The following is a 22,534-nucleotide window of genomic DNA, read 5'->3' as shown; positions in this document are numbered from 1 at the left end:
TATTCACGACACAGAGCAGGCATTGAGTTGCAGACCGACACAATGAGAAAACAGCCTAAATACTGAGCTTTAAGACGAAGTCATTTTTCAGAAATAGAAAAAAGACACATGTTTAGATGAGCACAACTCCACAGACATGGTCACTGCCTGTGAGTACTGTAGCCCGACTCAAGCTAAGCCAGCCTCCATCGCCCAGAGGCAGTGGCCATGTCTGTGTGACTTGTGAGTGTGTGTGTGTGTGTGTGTGTGTGTGTGTGTGTGTGTGTGTGTGTGTGTGTGTGTGTGTGTTTTCTATTGCAGAAGAAGAATTTTGTGCTAAAGCTCAACATTTTAGCAGTGTTTTTGACTGAGCATCTTCCTCATGTTGTGAGTAGCAATATATCGTCTCCATATTGTAAATATTTTTGAGTAATTTATTCCATTCAATGGAATATATCTATTTATTTTTCTGATTGGTCTTGTAATACTAGTATCTCATTTACATATCTCATTTACATATCATTCTTTTTAATACATTTGAGATGGTTACAACGAAATTAGCTCTCTGTATGGTGTAGTAAAATATTAGCCAGTGTACCAGCAACGTAACGTTCCATTACTAAATCTGATACTAGTACATGGACGGTTCATATACCTTGGAATAGTTGTGAGAGAGTTAAGATTCTAGTAATGTAATAAAATCCGTCCATAACTATTGCATTTGTATTATGATGTGTGGGTATACTACGTTCGACAATTTCAATGGTCTCACCAACTGGTTGATTTCACCCAACAAAATATGTTTTAATTGGTCTAGGATGTCGACATCTGAATAACCATGTAAATAACTTTCTTTAGTCAGAATGCAGAGCTACTTTTGCAGTTTATTATTGGAATGACAAGGTTGCTCTCTTTACGGATATTTGGTAGCGACTGCAATTTATTTGCATATGGGTTCATCATGAGGCAAAATGTTTTTCTCTTTCAAGTGAATGTTCAGTATTATTTACTGATTTTTCATTACGACAGACATCAGCTGGTTAGCTCTTTCTTTTACACAAGTGCGGTTATTTTTGTTGGACACTTCAAGATCATTTTTATAGAGACTGTCTTGACTACTACCGAATTCCCTTCTTTAGTTCCTACCACACTGTTAGTGTTTATTATTGTACAAATGCTACAAATTTTTTCCATATTGGGGAAATTATCGGAATAATATAAAATGCTCATGTCCAAAGTCTAAGCTGGGAATAAGCATCAGAACACACACCAAAACAGAAAGTAGTGATTCCCTAGAACAATGCTATAAACTCAACCATTCATGAGTGTATAAGTTACAATGCGGTAGACTTGAAACAACATACATAGCACTGACAGGATGTTTTCAAAACAACATTCATAGAAGATGTGAACGTCATTGACATGAGTGTCCTCATTTAGTTCACGCCTAAAATTAAAGAAAACATTCAGCTAGAGAGATAACACAGTGCCTGGCAGTCCCAACCATTGCTCAAAAACGTAGCCTTCTAGACATTTCAGATTAAATATGTAGGTTCACATACTTGACAAAATATCCTGCCATTTTAGAAATGAAATGACACAACTTCAGAGACTTCTCTGGTCTCACACGGTTATGATTTTACGTATACAGACTGAAGAGGCAAGTAAAATTTTGTACCAAGGTCTGGAATCGAATCCGGGTCTCCTGCTTATTAGGCAGGTGCGTTAACCACTGCGCCAAATTTTCACTCGCTGCTTAGGTCTGTAAATTATTGAGAAAGGTCTTTGGTACGTGCTGAAAACGATAGACGAACTTACACGTTACATGAAAAAATAGCTGGTGTGGAACAGTACACGTCCGAGGTAAACGGATTCTGCAGTTCTGATACCGCTGATGACTGGTATGCGTCCCAATTGCCGTCTGGAATCACATAAGAGTATTATGTGTTGGACAATTTATGAAGGTCAGCCTCATTCTGTCACCGATCCTTGACAAGTCTCGTTTAGTGCCCTTATTGCATCCCCACATTCAACTTATCTTTCGTATCCCAACACTTCACAGACTTTTTCCAGCTCAGTTTTAATAATCTCCACCTTACAGGGTATAAAGTGAAGCACTTATTTCAGTAGTGGTAGAAGTCCATTTTTGATCATATTGAGATACAGAGTCCTGAAGTTAATTGCGCACTGACAAATTTGCAGTTGAGATACCAGAAACTTTCAAGCATATGGCTTCTTGCTAGAGATGAACCTTTTTCTGTTTGGCTCATTAATTTCAGCATTTGGAGGTAATATACCCGTACCACTATTGAAATAAACCCTTCCAGTAATCCCAGTGAGCAACCTATAGTACTAACTTTAGTGTAGCACACTCATTCCATAGGAAGTGAAGACTCCAACTCATTCTCTTCCCACCGAACTGAAATATTACATACCTCAGAGTTCTTTTTTTTTTCACTTTTGCGTTTTATCAGTCCCCTACAGTTTCGACATCGTTATATGCATTGAAGCAATCTTACTGACTGCTGGTGACCAGATTGACTTCCTCTCCGCATCGCTGCCTATGGGAGAGAATCTGTGTGCCAGATCTGTCTGCATCTAGCGCACAGCTCATGTCTAAATGCGAGAACTTTCTTCTAAATGTTTACGTAGCCGGTGTCTGACGCAGGACGCAGGCAAAAGCTCAGCATTTACACAGGTGGATGTGAAAAGCCGCATAAAAGCCCCAGCTAGGGTGGCTGGCCGAAGAGCGCTCATAGTTAATCCGTTAGCAGAAGTCCATCTGAGCCAGCGTCACCTGCCCGAATCCCCGAATGGTGCATTATCACAGTAGAATATCTGAGCGGGTATGTATCTCCTAGTTACTACATGCCGGATATCAGTTATTCCCAGCATATGTATCGCACATCCTTTTTCAAGCAACATTCCTCCCAGCATTTTCCTAATCATGTTTCCTTACCCATAGCTTCCAGCAGCCCCGCTATCACCCCAGCCAGTCATGGAAGTTTTCACGAAAAAGTGTAAGAAAAGAATATGTCTAGGCAACGTGAATATCTAAGAATGTAGAGGGTGAAACACCTCCTGTTCGGCAGATTTATCACTTCTGGTTTCACTCAATTTCATCATCTAAGGAATTTTGTGACTAGGAAAACGTAAAATTCAGAGACGGATATTCGGTAGAATATCATGTACTGCCTTGCAAGCATATAATGTATCCGTTAACTTAATATGGAGGTTCATCGAACATAAGTACTTTTGTGACCTAAAAATAACTTTTATAGTCAAGTGAAGAACGTTCGCATTAAGTCCATCCCTATGGGTATCCATATAAATACTGAAAATAGTGTCCACTTGTAGTCAGCATGATTCCCTGCTGTATGCTATGAAAGTCAGTTAAATTCGTTATCATTTTCTAACCTCACTGTTTCTGTTAATAAGCATTTGGGTCTTATGGTACTTTTCACTGTCGGTGTACATCAGAACGTTTATCACAGTGTTTGTCCACCTTCAATTACTCCTATTCAAATCATGACAATCACGACCACTAAAATTGAAAGTCTGAAAGTGAGTCGTGTTCCGTATTTCTCATGAAAATGTTAGATACAAATCTACACTACTCACATAAAGTCAAGACAATGGTACTTAAATATAATTTGTAGTATGAACTACATTGGTGTAACAACTTGTGAGGCAACTGGCGCTTGGAGAAAGTTACTACAAACAGCATAGTGAACGTATTATTGTGGCCAAGATAGACACGAAGCCCACACCTACTACAGTAGTACAAGTTTATATGCCAACTAGCTCAGCAGATGACGAAGAAGTTGAATAACTGTATGATGAAATCAAAGAAATTATTCAGATAGTGAAGGGAGACGAAAATTTAATAGTCATGGGTGACTGGAAAAGGGAGAGTAGGAAACGTAGTAGGTGAATATGGATTGGGGTTTTGAAATGAAATAGGAAGCCGCCTGGTAGAATTTTGCACAGAGCACAACTTAATCATAGCTAACACTTGGTTGAAGAATCATAAAAGAAGGCTGTATACATGGAAGAAGCCTGGAGATACTGACAGGTTTCAGATAGATTATATAATGGTAAGACAGAGATTTAGGAAACAGGTTTTCAATTGTGAGACATTTCCAGGGGCAGATGTGGACTCTGACCACAATCTATGGGTTATGAACTGTAGATTAAAACTGAAGACACTGCAAAAAGGTGGGAATTTAAGGAGATGGGACCTGGAGAAACTGACTACACCAGAGATTGTACAGAGTTTGAGGGAGAGCATAAGGGAACAATTGACAGGAATGGGGGAAAGAAATACAGTAGAAGAAGAAAGGGTAGCTTTGAGGGATGAAGTAGTAAAGACAGCAGAGGATCAAGTAGGTAAAAAGACGAGGGGTAGTAGAACTCCTTGGGTAACAGAAGAAATATTGAATTTAATTGATGTAAGGAGAAAATATAAAAACGCAGTAAATGAAGCAGGCAAAAAGGAATACAAACGTCTCAAAAATGTGATCGACAATAAGTGCAAAATGGCTAATTAAGCAGGGATCGCTATAGGACAAATGTAAGGATATATAGGCTTTTCTCACTAGGGGTAAGATAGATACTGCCTACAGGAAAATTAAAGAGACGTTTGGAGAAAAGAGAAGCACTTGTATGAATATCAAGAGCTCAGATGGAAACCAAGTTCTAAGCAAAGAAGGGAAAGCAGAAAGGTGGAAGGAGTATATAGAGGGTCTATACTAGGGTGATGTACTTGAGGACAATATTATGGAAATGGAAGAGTATGTAGATGAAGATAAAATGGGAGATATAATGCTGCGTGAAGAGTTTGACAGGGCACTGAAAGACCTGAGTCGAAACAAGGCCCCGGGAGTAGACAATATTTCATTAGAACTACTGACAGCCTTGGGAGAGCCAGTCCTGACAAAACTCTCCCATCTGGTGAGCAAGATGTATGAGACAGGCGAAATACCCTCAGACTTCAGGAAGAATATAATTATTCCAATCCCAAAGAAAGCAGGTGTTGACGGATGTGAAAATTACCGAACAATCAGTTCAATAAGCCACAGCTGCAAAATACTAACGCGAATTTTTACAGACGAACGGAAAAACTAGTAGAAGCCGACCTCGGGGAATATCAGTTTGGATTCCGTAGAAATATTGGAACATGTGAGGCAATACAGATCCTATGACTTAACTTAGAAGCTAGATTAAGGAAAGACAAACCTACGTGTCTAGAATTTGTAGACTTAGAGAAAGCTTTTGACAATGTTGACTGGAATACTCTTTTTCAAATTCTGAAGGTGGCAGGGTAAAATACAGGGAGCGAAAGGCTATTTACAATTTGTACAGAAACCAGGTGGCAGTTATAAGAGTCAAGGGACCTGAAAGGGAAGCAGTGGTTGGGAAGGGAGTGAGACAGGGTTGTAGCCTTTCCCCGATGTAATTCAATCTGTACATTGAGCACGCAGTGAAGGAAACGAAAGAAATATTCGGAGTAGGTATTAAGATCCATGGAGAAGAAATAAAAACTTTGAGGTTTGTCGATGCCATTGTGATGCTGAAGGAATTAGATTAGGAAATGAGACACTTAAAGTAGTAAAGGAGTTTTGCTATTTGGGGAGCAAAATAACCGAAGATGGGCGAAGTAGAGAGGATATAAAATGTAGACTGGCAATGGCAAGGAAAGCGTTTCTGAAGAAGAGAAATTTGCTAACATCGAGTATAGATTTAAGTGTCAGGAAGTCATTTCTGAAAGTATTTGTATGGAGTTTAGCCATGTATGGAAGTGAAACATGGACGATAAATAGTTTGAACAGGAAGAGAATAGAAGCTTCCGAAATGTGGTGTTACAGAAGAATGCTGAAGATTAGATGGGTAGATCACATAACTAATGAGGAGGTATTGAATAGGACTGGGGAGAAGAGAAGTTTATGACACAACTTGACAAGAAGAAGCGATCGGTTGGTATGACATGTTCTGAGGCATCAAGGGATCACCAATTTAGTATTGGAGGGCAGCCTGGAGGGTAAAAATCGTCGAGGGAGACCAAGAGATGAGTACACCAAGCAGATTCAAAAGGATGTAGGTTGCAGTAGGTACTGGGAGATGTAGAAAGTAGCACAGGATAGAGTAGAATGGAAAGCTGCATCAAACCAGTCTCAGGACTGAAGACCTCGACAACAACAATACGAACCAGAAAATGACTGGCCTCAGCAGTGTCAGGTTTCAGCTGATATAGTTGTGCTTATTATGTATGTTCAAGGTCATCCCTGGGGAAGGGGGGCGGGAGGCGTCAGGACTGGTGGGGAGGCGAGGGGGGTGGAAGTCAGGCACTTGTGTCATCGTGTTCTTGGTCAATAATCTCATGACTCCACTGTTCTTGGTGAATAGGGCTCATTTGGTTGTGGGTCCTATATGTACTAATAAATAGTCAAAAGACTGAGAAGCGACTCTTATCAATGTTTTTAGAATCTGGGTCTCATGTGCTCGACTTACAACACACTGGTGTTGAGCAAGTTGGGCAATGAAGACTTTAAACAGTTGTATTTGTAGTTAAAATCTATCAGAGAGGTGTATTTATAAATCTCTGAGAGGATCATAACATGACTAGTTGGTAGAAACTCTTTTCATGTTTCAATTGTTGTTTGCTTCTCTGCTGTTCATTCACACTGCAAATCTTCATTCAACAATTGAATGAGTGGTCATTGCATAATAGAAAAACTCAGTGTGAACCTCCTATAGCAATTAGCTAATCTTGAAAACCACTGTATCTTCTTAGTCATAGGAAAAACTGGAAAATTTCACACAGCCTTCACTAATCCGTTCTCCATACTCGCTAAGTACATGTTCCAATTAATTCACTTGCTTCAGTGCAAAATGTGCCATTACTATCGTTAATATGAGGCATGAAGAGTGGACCTTTCAAAAACTTCCTTGCTTTATATCCTTTGCAAATTCAATAATGTCGTCGAGATACACTATACACTTCTCTCGCCTCAGTCTTCTCAAAACTCCATCCAACACTCATTGAAATGTGACTGATCATTTTCTGAATCAAATAGCTTTCACCGATACTGAGAATGACCCAAAGGAATTATAAATACAGTTTTCTCCTGCACTACTTCTACTTGATAATATCTATGTGGAAAAATATTTTCATTTTACCAAGTACCCTATGTTTTCTATGGTATTTAGTACTGGATATGAGTCTGTAATCGTACGTGCATTGAGGTACCTGTAATAACAGAGAAGTGATGTTTCCTTTTCTGTCTGTTGACGTCTTAGACACTGTTACGAATGGTGTACCCTATGGACTTGTGCTTTCCTTGGTGATTGCTGGTGAACAACCCTTCCATTACTAGCTATAGGTGGGGTAACCGGTATGGCTTATGATGCACAGGTGATTGGGTTCAGACTGAAATTCTATGCTTCGCCAGAGTTGCTGCTAATGGACGCAAGGGTTAAAAGGCTCCTTGAATTCCACAAATTATTTTGCGATTGCTATCTTTTGCAATCATTCAAAATCTATCACTTCTGTGCATAATGTATTTGTATCAGTGGCTTGCCCGTGGATGGAGTTTGAATTTATCATGTCTAGATCATTCTTGTCTAGAACATCCAAATTGGCAATCAATAATCTTTAGAGAGCTTTGAGGCCTCGGCATCAAAATTATCTATGTTGATCAGCACTACTTGTTCACCATTTGTTTCACCTACACACTTCTGCCTATGGAAAACTGTTAAGTACCCAGGTCATCGTTCTTCTACAATGTTTCTATCACACGCAATAACTCTGCAAGTAATTCTGTTCCTACACTCACCAGAAGTAGCTTCCTTGTACCTTTTGGTACATTATCACATAAACTGAGGCTTAATGACTTTGCAAGTAATTTAACACCTTTGTCTTTCATGACAAATGAACCTTGCAAAAATACATAATTGACAACAGTTTCCCCTAGTACGAGCAAAGGTACCCAATGTCCGCTATGTATTTGCAAATGTCAGCTTTAGCATGATGGTTATAAATGTAAAACAATCCTAGGATTGCAGAGTAGCCTCCACTTGTATGGGACAACACGCGCTGCTCCCCAATTCAAATGGCTCAAATGGCTCTGAGCACTATGGGACTTAACTGCTGCGGTCATCAGTCCCCTAGAACTTAGAACTACTTAAACCTAACTAACCTAAGGATATCACACGCATCCATGCACGATGCAGGATTCGAACCTGCGTCCATAGTGGTCCCACAGTTCCAGACTGTAGCGCCTAGAACCGCAAGGCCACTCCGGCCGGCGCTCCCCGATTTTTGTACTACTATGTAAGAACTTCACTGCTGATCCTTTTGTTTGCACATTATTCCACCCACACCACATAACCTATAGGGTGGAAGGTATAACTGTCTGTAGGCTTGCCACAGACATACGGACCTCCTGTCTCTCATGCCAATCAAGTGACATTTACTTCTACACAGGTTTCTTCTAGCATCAAAAATAATTGGGAACGCTGTTCAGTGGGTTCAAAGTTGCCATTAGATGTAACAGTTGATTATTTGCATTTCATTTTCTACCATTATACCCCTTACTCCTGTAGTCCAACTCCTGGTCTTCTACTTTCTCACATTTCTTACACTAATGATGAAAATTTCCCATCACTGTAGACGGTTAGGTCAAATGTGAAGGGGGTGTAGCCACCTATAGAGGATACAGTCCTCCTATTGAGACATTAAACGCTATACCTGTTTCTTCCAGCATACTGAGTTCACGAATAGAATCAGCCAGTTTCTTCAGAAATTCTTCATTATGGGGCAGTCCCCATTAGACAGTCTCTATTGCACTGTGTTCAGCTTCCTGTAGAATGATTTCATTTGCTCAATATTATCGCTTCGTTTGCCGCAAAACACTTTCAGTCTTCATACTACCCATTCTATAGATTATATAGGTCGTAAATGCAGACAGGGTTTAAATATATGATGCCAAAAATTCAAACAATATTCTCATCTTACATTGGGTTAGGTTTAGCATAAGTATAGTTTACCGATTACCCTTTGTGTTGAATTATCGCAGCGGTAGGACTAACGACTCTTGCAAATATTAACAAAACCGTGCTCCACATTAACTAGCATGTACTCCCAGTAAACTACGAAAGCTTTTTTAAAGTCCTGCCACTTGTGTTGGATGTTAAAAGCTCTGCAGTAGCTAAACTTCATGAAGTTATTTTAAGCTGAGTTTATGCTAAGTCTATCATATGTGCCAGTATTATTACAAGTCCAAAAACTCGCTAACTAACGGAAATATTCTGTGTTGCGTCTGCCCAACTTGCAAGTATTCTTACAACTTGAAAATCCTTACAGACTCAAAAAATATGCTAATTTGAGTATGGCCAACTTGCAAGAATTATTGCAAGTTCGAAATATTGTCTAACTCGCGAGAATATTGTAAATGCGCATAACCTGTTCCTAAAAATTTGCTACGTTTTCCGCCATGAACACGCTGATAATTTCACAAGTTTACAAACTTTTACTCGGAAGATAACAAACACATGCAGATCGCGACTTACTCACTGCTGATTTATAAATACGCCGCCACTGCTACAGATCTCCAGAACGACTGTTCCTGACCAAGATGGCCACCGCCTATTTAAGCCCTTAGAGCATCGTTCCAAAAATCTCGTGCAAAGTTCTCCATACATTTTACCAAACACATATAATATATTACACATATACATATGACATGCCAGATTAAACTTAATTTCTATCACCTTAAAGATAATGTACTTCGCTTTCTGTTGAGTCTTTTAGATTTCTCATGAACTACAGTAATGCCACTGTTATCACTGTTTTACGATGTTTTACTATGTGAAAATTATAAATATATAGGAGTTAATACATTTACAGATAAGCACAGTAGCCTAATTTATTACGCTGCGACTACTTTCATCACTTTATTACTTGGTTTGCGTAAAACTGAGCTTTAAATAGTACAAAATACATAGTCTGTCATATAGTTTAAATTATCTTGTATTCTTCTGATACTCTGACGGAGCTCCTCAGACTCTATCCATTGAGATATAGTTTATGCATTTCAACCGAGACGCCGATAATATATGAGTATTAAGTTTTAAATTTCATATTATTTGCAACACTTAGGTAATTCATAAATCAGAGACTACTTGTCTGTTACTGTAAGTGTGTTTAATTATGTTATAGCTTTCTTGGATCAGTTTTTACGGGATACTGGTCTATTTAGTAAGTATGGTAGTCTCTCGATTCCACCATGGTAGCTAGATCGTCACGTTCCTCTCCAGTGACCAAGTGCACCTGGGTTTTCCCGCTCTATCTATTTATCTGCTCCCTGAAACTGCAGCGCCATTCTACCGTCGAGGATATCCCGCATGACGTCAGGTATGAACCTGCTGGTCCCATCAGTTCCATAGTCTCATGAGAGTCGAAGGACTGCGATTAATGCAAACAGCAGTATCCTGGAACAATAGGATTCAGTCTTGATAAACCAAGATTCTGATGCTGTCGACATTCGCTGATGATGATGATGATTAATGGAGGAGGGGCCCTAAACAGCTAGGTCATCAGCGCCATTCAGAATCCAGCTCCCACAGCGAGAAAGGCTTGTTGTATTCTACCATGTTGGTGGAACGGAAGTCAAGATCGGCCTTCTCCTGTGCCTTCCGATATCGACAGAAGGTGGAATCCTGGCTGGAATCGGCCGTAATGGATTTATATGCTTCAGCCATTGTCTGAGCTATATATTTTGCCGATGTTACAACAGACCTGTGTATTCGTACAGCTGTTATTGGCTGGTGAGAGTTGTGCCTTGAGATCCTCCTAATGGCTTCCCATACTTTACATGCGGGTGTGGACCTATTGATGTAGTTCAGGAACTCTTGCCAATACCTCTGTTATCTCTCCCGAATTATTCTACTCGTCTTTGCATGCGACATTCGAAAGTTTGCAAGATTCTCATCTGTAAGGCATCGACTAAATCTGCAACTTCCTAGGCTTTTTCGCAGACTTTGGGATGGATGCATCAGTGGCATTAATGATATACCGCAGAAGATTTTCATAATCTATGGAAGGAGATGAATAACCTGGAAAACTACGTTTAAACCCACTACAGGAAATTTAAAGAAACCCCAAAAAGGTGAGGTTCAGAAAAGCCCGTAATAAAACCCCAGCGAGACACAGCGGGCTAACTAAATAAAATCATGGAGAAAATACCTGCAAAGATGCTGTTAAAAAAGTGACAAATAAATGTGGCTTGATGACGACTTAGAAATAATACGTGACCCAGCTACTTTGTAACACATTAAGATCTCACGCTAGGTATTTCGGGAAGAATTCTGGTCACCACGCAAAATTTTAAGACACGAACAACATTAGCCTCGTTATCAGCTAAAATAGAGGGAAGATGATGTGAGGGACCCAGCTCAACCCTCAGTTTGTCATATAAAACACACTCAGTTAAAAGACGTTGTACTGACAGCTGTGCCCTCATCTCTCACACACAGGGGGCTCCTCCCGACGTAAGAGAAAGCCGTGTGCCAGTGGACAATATACCACTCTAAGCCGAGTAAGGGCTACTTCTTCACACCGTCGCAAGCGGAAGGAGGTGATCCATGGTCGCACTGAAGTCTTGATGGAACATAGATTATTGTTCCTCACTTCCTAGTCACAAATGAAGTGACAGCCCGCAGAGGGACTGAACAGCGGACAGGAGGTGGAAGGGAGCAAGCATCCTTAGCAGCAGCATCAGCGAGTTCGTTTCTCTGAAACCCAGCAAAAAATAACTTCCTTGTTTAACCTTCGCAAGAGAAGGAGAGCGTGCTTCACTTGTTGCACCATTCGATCTGTTGGGTACATCTGTCCATCAGCGAGAAGGGAGCGTTGAGAATCGGAAGAGTTCATAAATCTTTTGTCACGACGCCGTCTCCATTGCCCTCAGGATAGCAAACAGTTCCGCGATACAAACTGAAAACTGCTCTAGGAGCCCTATCCTGAGGACAATGTCGGGGAACACGACGGAACAACCGAAAACATCTCGTGCTTAGAAACATTCGTGTAGACGGTAATAAAATCTGGGTGGCTACGTAAAATTTCATTAAATTTAACTTTAAAAGCACGGTCTGGGTACAATGCTTCTTGTAAGCAGTCAGTTCTAAAAGCAGTCAGGGAATTGGCAGCAGTCAGGGGTAGACCCTACACCACCCCTGGCTTTGGACCTGAATGCACCCCACCTGTAACAACTCAAGTCTCTCCCTTGCACGGATCCCAAATGGCCGTGTCGATGATCGAACAGCCGTTCCAGTGGCGACTGAACAGCCGTGGTGAGGCTGGAGAATGCACAGAAGATGGAGAAGTCGTCTGCTAACAAGGAACATGCTACTGGACGTAGCACTGTGGTTGTAATACTATTGGTTGCGATGACGAAAGCCGTGACCCTTAAAACAGTGCCTTCAGGGACACCATTCACCTGCTTAATTGCTCAGACAGGTCATTGCCAACCCTGTATCTAAAATATCTGCCCGAGACAAAGGACGGTATGAAGGTAGGTAGACATCCACGGAATCCACGCTAATGGAGCTGCGACAAAATATTATGCCACCAGATAGGGTCGTAGGCCTTTTCTAAATCGAAGAAAACACCGATAAAGTGCTGCTTACGAAGGAAATCTTGTTGAATTGCAGCTTCGAGCAGGGTCAGGTTATCGAGAGCGGAGAGATTCCTCCTCAACCCATATTGGGAGCGACTGAGCAGGGACCTGGTTTCCAGAATTCACACTGGGCGCCGCTTGAGCATACGCTCCAGTGTCTTTCCTACGCAGCTTGTTAGGCTAACACTAAGATAACCACCAGGGTCTGTCTGATCCTTTCCTGGTTTTAAAATTAGGATTAAAATACATTCCTTCCAAGAGTTGGAAAAGTTACCAGTTCTCCAAATTTTATTGGAGAGCTGGAGGAGGACTTCCTTCGACTGTCAGTCCAACTGTTGCAACATGCTGTAAGTTATCAGGACGCTTCCAGGATTAGTATCACAAGCAACTGACAATGCAGAATCCAGGTCCCACAGAGAGAAAGGCTGGTTGTATATTCTCCCATGATGGTGGAACAGAAGTCAAGATCGGCCTTCTCCTGTGCCTTCCGATATCGACAGAAGGTGGAATCCTGGCTGGAATCGCCCGTAATGGATTTATATGCTTCAGCCATTGTCTGAGCTATATTTCTTGTCGATGTTACAACAGACCCATGTATTCGTACAGCTGCTATTGGCTGGTGAGAATTGAGCCTTGAGATACTCCTAATGGCTTCCCATACTTTACATGCAGGTGTGGACCTATTCAAGTAGTTCAGGAACTCTTGCCAAAACCTCTGTTTGCTCTCCCGAATTATTCTCCTCGCCTTTGCATGCGCCATTCAAAAGTTTGCAAGATTCTCATCTGTAAGGCATCGACTAAATCTGCAACTTCCCAGGCTTTTTCGCAGACTTTGGGATGGATACATCAGTGGCATGGTGAATCACAGCTGTAATGGGATCCACTCAGTCCTGGATGCCGTCACATTGCTAGAAACAGCTAACTACCTGTAGAGCATCCAGTTACCCTTTTTGAGCAACGATGTCGTTGGCTATCTTTCAGCATCTGCTCCATCAAGCAGATGAATCCAGATAAGGTAATGGTTACTACCATGAAGGTCATCGTCCGCTGCCCACTGAACAGTGTCCCCAAGTGCAGGCGAGCGGAAGGAGAGGCCTATGGCGGTAGACGAACCTGAAGCGGTGCTATAATCTGTAACTTGACCCATATTCAAAAGTACGAGATATGGTGTGTGCAGTAGATCTTCAAGTGACCGATGCTTTGAGCAAGTGGTGTGAGAACCCCATAGTGCACAGTGTGCATTGTTGTCCCCTAAAATGAGGAATGGGTGGGGGAGTTCATCAAGAAGATGAGTGAGGACCCCATTATCAAGGGGCTCATGAGGTGGTAGGTACAGGGAGCACACAGTAAAGTCAACATGGGCCACTATCCGGACAGCAACCACTTGTAGTGTTGCTGTTAAGGAAATAGGTGAGGAGTGAAAAGTGTCCTTTACGAACACTGCAACCCCACCTTTTGTCCTATCGCCAGTAAGGTCTTCTTTTCTGTAAAGGTGATACCCTCCAAGTACAGGTGTGTCAGTCTGTCAGTCTAGATAAAATGAGTCTCTTGAAGGCAAAGGCAAAAGGGTCTGTCCTCTACAAGGAGTGTCAACTCCTCCAGATGAGTCCTGTCCCAATTGATATAACATTGGAGAATGGGAGCCATTACATCAATGTGGTCTTGATTTACCCCTGTCTCTGCGCCGAGGTTGTGAGGCGCTTGTAGAGCGAGGCAGGGTGGTGGGGCTGACTTTGTCTGATGATGAGGCATCATAATCCATGATGTCCTGATCATCAGTCAGACATGCCAGAATGACATATGATGGCGCCCGGGTCAGCTTTTGACCCGAATGTTGAGTTCCTTTCTCCGCTCCTTTTCCTAGTAAGGATAAGCGGTGAGGGGTGGTGAGAGTCATCTTTCTTTGAAGAAAGTTGGCGTTGAGAGGCACTCTGCTTTTGGGGTTCCTTTGGGCAGCGCCCTGAGGAAGCATTACTGGTTTCTTCCATTGTAGGTTCCTGGATCGCTTTGTGTTCACTCGGCTTTGGCACATGCAGGTGCAAGTATAGGTGCTAGTGGTGGATAATGGTTCACTGGACGCCGTTTGAGTCGAAGCGTCGACCTTAATGACAGGTTTCTGCAGTATAAGAAGTCGCGAAGACAGGGGGTTTCATTACATGATAGCCCTTTTTTGCTTCTGCGTAGGGGATCCGCTTGGCCACTTTGATTTCCTGAATTTTGCGTTCCTCTGCAAAAACAGGGCAGGCTCGAATCCAGAGTGGGTGGCTCCCAGAGCAGTTAATGTAGACTGCTGGAGACAGATAGTCAGTCTGAGCTTTTTGGGCTACCTTTCCACACTTCCCACAAGTCTCTTCGCCTCTGCAACGTAGCGTTGTATGGCCAAAATGCTGGCATTTGTAACCTCGCATAGGGTTAGGTACATAGAATCGAATCCTAAGTCGGAGTAAACCTGCCATGATGTGTCCAGGTAGCGTTGGCGAATTGAAGGTCACAAAAAAGTGGCATTCTTCTGAGTCGCTTCATTGGTCTTGCGTGTCCTTTGTTCCACATCAATGATCCTCTGTGGTGCCCATTCTAGTTTCAGTTCAGCAACGTCTATGTCCATAATATCACCATAGGTTACCACACCTTGGCTGGAGTTAAGGGAGTTATACAATTCAACAATGATGTCGTACTTGCCCAATTTCTGTGACTTCATAAGAAGTTCCACCTGATTTGCCTGGTTGGCCTCGACAAGCAAGGAACCATTTCGCAACCGTTTAATAGCCAGCCAAACCTTCTAAGCCTTTATGGATACAGGAGGGGGACACTTTTTCCAACGCCCCCTCCTTCCTCTTGATCACTACAAAGACGTTGGGATTCATGACTCCTTGAGCCCCATTACTGATAAAAAGTTGATTATCAGGAGGACTAGCCTCCCTCATTCTTTTTGATGAGTGGGTGAGAGAACTCCGAGGCGGTAGACCCTACAAACTGGGAAAAGGAAAAGAAGATTTCGAGGGTTCCACTTTGGTCCCACGAGCAGCTAGGGACATAAGGTTCAACTCAGACAGAGCCCCGCGTTCCTGAGTGAGCCTTATACAACTGAGTTTCGGCAGTTCCCGCAGAAGTTGCCCACTAACGACTGTTCCACCTCAACAGGCATGCATCTCATCAGCGAGCAGCACACCTTGAGATTGAGGGCTTTTTATAGAGGTTTATTCGATCCTCGCGATCAGGGCAGTGAAGCCAAGATCCCCATTCACAGAGACACACATCGTTCCACCGCCGGGCCGCACGGTGGTCGCTGAAGCATGGCCAGAGCTTGCAGTGGCAGGGAACTGGTGTTGCTTACCAGGTGCCATCTCAGGCATCGTGGGGTCGCTGATCCCTTGAGATCGTCGACATTCGGTAGGTACTGGTGTATCTACTTCTTACATAAGGCATATCTTTGTCATCTCAGAAAAAAATAACGTGGAAATACTGTTTGTGAATGAAAGACACCATGCTTGTCCTTCAGTTGTATTCAATATGCAAGTGGAGTTATTCCTATCCACATCGTGCGCCAGCGCTGATATTCAAACCATCTGCATGTAAAAGCATGTAGTGTAATTCAGCTAATTTCCCGTTTATTGCATATCACCTTCAGGGTCAAAGTCCTATAGGTTTAATGACTATTGGCGTAGATTTGTTTCTTCCACACTAAATTAAAAACAACGTGGGTGGCAGTTACCCGTCATTATATATTATTAGTTATGAAAGCACAAACCTGTTTCCCGAGAGCACTTAGTCCACTTGCCTTGGCAGCTGCGGCTGAGAGTTCCTACTGCGCCTTCCTCGGCATTTGTGGTCGCTGAAATAACATCTGGGAGGTGACAGATATGTACATTGCGTCTGTGTGAAGCGACGCAGAATGTTTGGGCTGTCTCTCAGCTGTAATGAACGAGAAACACATTGATTATAACATGAAAAATGAGTGGTCTGAAATTGATGTAGCGTAGGAAGAAAGTTATATTTTAAGTAGGCCTAAGTAATATTTTTAAGGTGGCTGTCATTTTAATACCTACTGCAGGAACAGTCGAATCAGTACAAAACACTAATAGCCACATTTACTTCTGCTCCATAATTTGTTTGTTTACTACAACATTTTGTATTTTTTTAAGCCCTTTGGTGTCACTGTTATATTTTATCGTGCTTCATACTATCGGAATTAATTACCTAACCATTATGTAGCACCATGTAGGCTGATATTCATCTCAAGAGAGAAACACAGTCGGGCAGGGATCTTAGAAGTAAGAAGTTAGTACCTTGAATGCATGAAGTCAGAACCTCTTGACTCACGATTGTTACGAGAGTTTTTTTTTATTATTATTTATTTGCTAACTATATTTAGTGGGTTATTTTAGCTCTAGGATACCACATACATTACATGTGAAAATTCTCATATAACACGTAATATACAATGAAGCGTCAGAGACACTGGTATAGGCATGCGTACTCAAATACAGAGATATATAAACATGCAGAATACGGCGCTGCGGTCGACAATCCCTATATAAGACAACAAGTATTTCGCTCATTTGCTAGATCGGTTACTGCTGCTCCAGTGGCAGGTTTATCAAGATTTAAATGAGTTTGTACATGGTGTTACAGTTGGCGGACACAGCGTCTCCGAGGTAACCGATGAAGTGGGGATTTTCCCACACGACCATTTCACGAGTATACCGTGAATATCAAAGTCCGATATCGCTGCGACCAGAAAAAGATCCTGTAAGAACGAAAGCAACGACGACTGAAGAGAATGTCCTTCAGAATATAAATCAGGTAACCCCTTTAGTCAATTGGGCAATACTGCCTTTTGGGTTTAAAGCAGAAACAGAAAGTACATTGTCGCGAATAGGAAGACCAAACAAATGAAATGAATCAAACCCAAGAATATTTTAACAGAGAGGTGAAAGCAGAATGGTAAATGTCCTTGTTTTCGTGTGAGACTGGAATGTGGCAGGTAAACTACCAGTACCAAGTAGCGGAATGTCCTGACCGTTACCCGCAGTAAGTCGCGTGAAAGATTATGTGAACTGTGCCGCGCCCAGCTGTTCATAAGTAGCACGATTAAGCAACGAAACGGAAGTGTCAGTGCATAACTGAAGTCGCACAAAGCGTCTGGCATTGACTAAGTTCAGAAACAGTTTATTTGACTGTCGTTAGACAGCACATGGGCAGGGTGAAGGCACATCCTGTATTAAATCATTACTAGTACCGGTAGCCGGATAGAAAAAACTAGATTCACTGAATGTGAAGGTGCTTCACACTTACGAGAGCGAACGTGGGTAGAGTTCTTTTCCTTTTGCAAGCATACAGTCTGCACATGAGCTGGCATTCCGGAAGCAAGCCAGGTCACGTTCCACGAGGGAAAATTTTGTGTAGACATTTCACAGCAGAAATATGCATTAACAGTTGTTTACTCTTTCCATAACGCGGTGGCCCATTGGCGTGTGGTGGTTGGTGGCAAGACCGTATCTGTTTCTCACTTTGTGTTACACTGCAAATGGGAGCTACCTCAAAGTTTTCCACGGCGCTATCACTTGAGTCCTGATGTTCAATATTTTGTAACACTTGTTTCAAAGTAGGATCTGTCACACTGTACATAGCTGCATCACGAATCATTGCGTCACTACACTGCCGTCCACAGCTACATTGCAAACGACACTGTCGTGTCAAAGCCTGAAGCTGAGTGCCCCATTGATGGTATGTCAGTTAGGGCTTTTCTCAAAATCGAAATAACTTCTAACGAGGTGCAGCAACCTGTACCTGATCCTCGTAATACTTACTGAGGGCAACAAACTAAATCTTCAAAAATCAGCAACTCCAGCGTTATATTCGGGAATAGATTCTGAGGAAGTTGGTAAACACCTATGCCACCCGTTGACAAGAAATGAGAAAGTTTCACAGTACACTGCACTTGATGTGTAGCACACTGAGGGTCGAACTGGTCGTAGTGCTCGTTCCATTCCTCTTGTTGTTCACTGAAAGTTCGGAACGGTGGAACAGCACGGAGGCATTGTCGCGGACGTGGCTGGCTGTTGTGGCGGAGCTGATGCAGCAGCGGCTCGTGTGTCAATGAGCTGCTGGACTGCCGTCATCAGCTGCGGCGTTTCGCGGTTCTGAATCTGAATGAACTGCTTCAGATCAGAGCCAGCAGCCACTAAAGGCGTAGGCGCAGGTGGCATAGGAGGCGGACAGGGAGCGCTGCAGTAAAATAATCAGCAATGTAAAGACGGAAGCGTTGCGGCTACTTTTCAAGAAAGGATACTATTAGTAGCAATGCCCCTCTGAAAGGAAAGAGGGAAACAATAGTGACGCACTGTGACGGTGTGGCGAAGAGCGAAGGCAGCGTTGGATCTGGAAGCCTCGTAGCCAGATGATGAGTCGCCTTCTGTGGGCGTCAGCACCGACACAGACAACGAAGGAGAGAAGTTGCGATGGCTGGTGGCAAGAACCCAAAATGGTCTGTGCGTAACACTTTTAAATTAATAGAACTCTTCATGTCTCGAAAGGAAACTCTTCTTCTTATTAGGTGTCTTCGTGTGCTTGCTGTTTCTCATACATGCAAGTACTTCTATACACCGTTACTACTCGCAACACGGAGGCGAGACCTCGTCTTCCTGTCACTCAGTACTGTCGCTCTGAAAATCTGCGGCCGAGGTGGGAGGTGGGGCTGACCAGCGACGGCCGGCTGGTTTAGTCAGCGTTGACAGGGACCGCTGAAAACTGCCTTGCAACGGTCAGTATGCAGTAGATGCGTTAGGGCTGTACACGGACTATCCTATTGATCTAAAATTTATAGAATTTTTTATCCTGATTGGTGGTAACGTTTAGAAAAAGGAACAGTAACTCTTACAGATCTTTGGTTATTGATTTGTGACATCACAACTTTGATTATTATCAATGGCGGCTTTTTGAGAAATTAGCTAATCTAGTTGGGAAGTTCAGTAGGAACTGATGTAAATGATAATCTACTGCAACTCTTAAAAGACTGTTGTATCATCCCCTCCTCAAGGAAATTAACGATATTTTTGTGTAGGGCCATATATAATTGACTATACTATAAAAGTACTAAAAACGTGTAATCTGTAGCGCAATACAGGCGCGCGAAGGAAAATGTAAAAAAGAGGAAGATAGAAAGGCTGCAAGAATAACAATAAAGAAAAACAGAAAAACCCTACGTCTTATCGCATGCACCCGACATATCACTGTCAGGACAAGCACAGCCTGACACCAGCTGAATACTGAGTGCGCGGACAACTGTCTGATTGATAGGGAAACGCGAAGCAGACCCGTAAGTATTTCGCTTGGAAAAGTGAAAGAGAGAGAGAGAGTAAATAGAAAAATACAGAATTGAACAAAAGTGTTGGGACACACCCTTACATTCATAGTGTTATAATAAAAAAGAAGTTGAAACATATGAAATGAAAAGCGGAATAAAATAAGCGAAACAAAATAAGAAAAAAATTATTTATTATGAAGCAGTCTGTGAGGGATAGGAAGTACGTTGCAGTGTCTTAACTCAGTTCAGCTGTTTAATCTACGTTCTGGATGGTAATTCGTACACTGCAGAATCTCAACTTCGTACACATTCATTCAAATCTATTGGGTTGATATATGTTATTACATTATTTTCCACGTTCGTCTTTAGAAATTGAGACATTTACCAAGGCCGTGGTCTTCATTTCGCCACAGTTATTTCTACTATCAATAGTTTTAAGGACCTTTTAATACAAATTACTGAGAGTGATGGGAGCGTCCAATAACCTCTACGTTTCGCAGTTAATCGCTTGATCGTATTTTGTTTAATGTGTTTTACAACCATAAATCATTTTCATCATATGTTCTATGTCCATTTTCTACGGACCTCTTCTGTCATACACAATACACCTGTTCAAATTACGTTCGCTCGCAAGGTGAACTGTAATTCGTATGGATCTCGACTTTATCTTATAGCATACATAGCGCCGGAAAAAAATTAGTACACCAGGAAAGTCGATGTCGATTATGATCTGATGACGCCATATTTCGCCTGGGGGATAGTAGAGAAACTGACAACGGCTTCAACGTCGTCTGCCAACAGATAGAGAAGTGGCACAGCAACCAGACGGCCGTCTGCGTCTACCATTTAATAGCGAATGCTCTTAGCCAGAAGGCTCAGTGTACTACAGACGTGTGACGCAATCAGCCAACGATGCCGCGGAGACGCCCTCGCGCTTCCTACAGCCAAATGAGCGAGTTTGAAAGGGGTCAGATCGTGGGCCTCAGAGTGGCAGAGTGGTACTCTCGGAGAATTGCTATACAAGTTGGACCTGCTGGGTCAGTTGTGCAGCGATGCTGGATCAACAGTCACGTGGACACTCGCACACCCACAGGCGAGGTTCGGGCCGTCCACGCAGCTCAGACGCCCGCCAGGGTCATCTCATTGTAAAGGCAGCAGTGACAGACCGTACAGCCAGCACAGCGCAGACACTAGGACTTGTCAGCCCAGACATGTCGACACGAACTGTTGCGAACTGGATTGTCTGGAATACATACTGAAACTCACCCAGGAAATGAACGTAATATTTCATCCAGCACCCCTTAGACACGACGCTCCAAACCTAAATGGTAATGTCAATTCGGTGGTCGCATCATGTTACATAAAATGAATACTGCTACAAATTTGTGTAGGGAGACGCTGTCGGTGAATTTCGAAATCGAACGACTTGAAGGAAACGAATATACAGGTCATCTCTCCATTTAAACAAACAAGGAAAGATTTACATAGGCTTGCCTCTTCCGTACACAAGGCGAAAATTTAAAAAAAGTAATACCGAAATAAAACATACGCAAACGGACAAAGAGGTAAAAAGTGACTGTTTTGAAGTGAAAGTAACAAAGAAGAAGAGACAGACTGTTATGGACCAGCATATAAACAGAAATAAAGAAACAAACAGCAACAGACTAACCGAGCTTAATTTTAAACGAACAAGTACGGAAACAATAAAGACAAATGTCCAATGAGGAAAGGTGTAAAACTGTCTATAGTCGAATTACCAAGGCAAAAAGCAAGCATTATTTGCATGTGCAGGTCGCCAGATGGAGACAAAATGTGTTCCATAATCACATGGAGGAATATTTGGAAGAAATACGCTATCAGAAGGAAAACATTGCTTTTTGACGGCATTTCAGTACTGATTTTTAAAAATCCAATAAATTCAAAATGATGTTATAACTTTCCAGCACCCACTTCACATAAGCTCCACTGTAACTGAACCAACTCGAAAAACAGGAACGTCTGCCTCTATCATTAACCAGATTTCATCAATAGATGAAGATCTGTCCAAACATACAACCGGTAAACATGGGTTTTAGTGATCATTATACTCAAATTTCTATAATTAATGTTGCAGGAAACTCAACTCTACGGGATAACACGCATTGCAAGGAATTTCAGTTTAAAAATGTAAAAGGATGAACATTGATCCAATGTGTACAACTGTAATGACACCACTGAAAAATATAATTTTATGGCCACATTTAAGTTTTTTTAATAGCTTTTGTAAGGAAAATAACAACATTCGGCTCTGTTCAAATAAAAAGAAAATGGATCACGAAGGTCAAAAGGGTATCATGTCAAAGTAGAGGAGATTATATGAGTACTCAAAGCAAAATACGGCTCCTTATTTTCCTACATACTTCTAAAGATACAAACAAATACTAAAAAAAGGTATTTCAAAAGCAAAACGCTAGGAAATGACAAAACAATGTCTAATTCTAAGAGTAAAACTACTGCAACCTGGCATATTATAAGAAAACAAGTGGGTGCAAGGTCAGTTAACGATAGTAATATAGAGCTGATTATGAATAAT

Source organism: Schistocerca nitens, chromosome 4, assembly GCF_023898315.1.
Source record: "Schistocerca nitens isolate TAMUIC-IGC-003100 chromosome 4, iqSchNite1.1, whole genome shotgun sequence".
Classification (NCBI taxonomy): domain Eukaryota; kingdom Metazoa; phylum Arthropoda; class Insecta; order Orthoptera; family Acrididae; genus Schistocerca; species Schistocerca nitens.
This window is presented reverse-complemented; position numbering follows the sequence as displayed.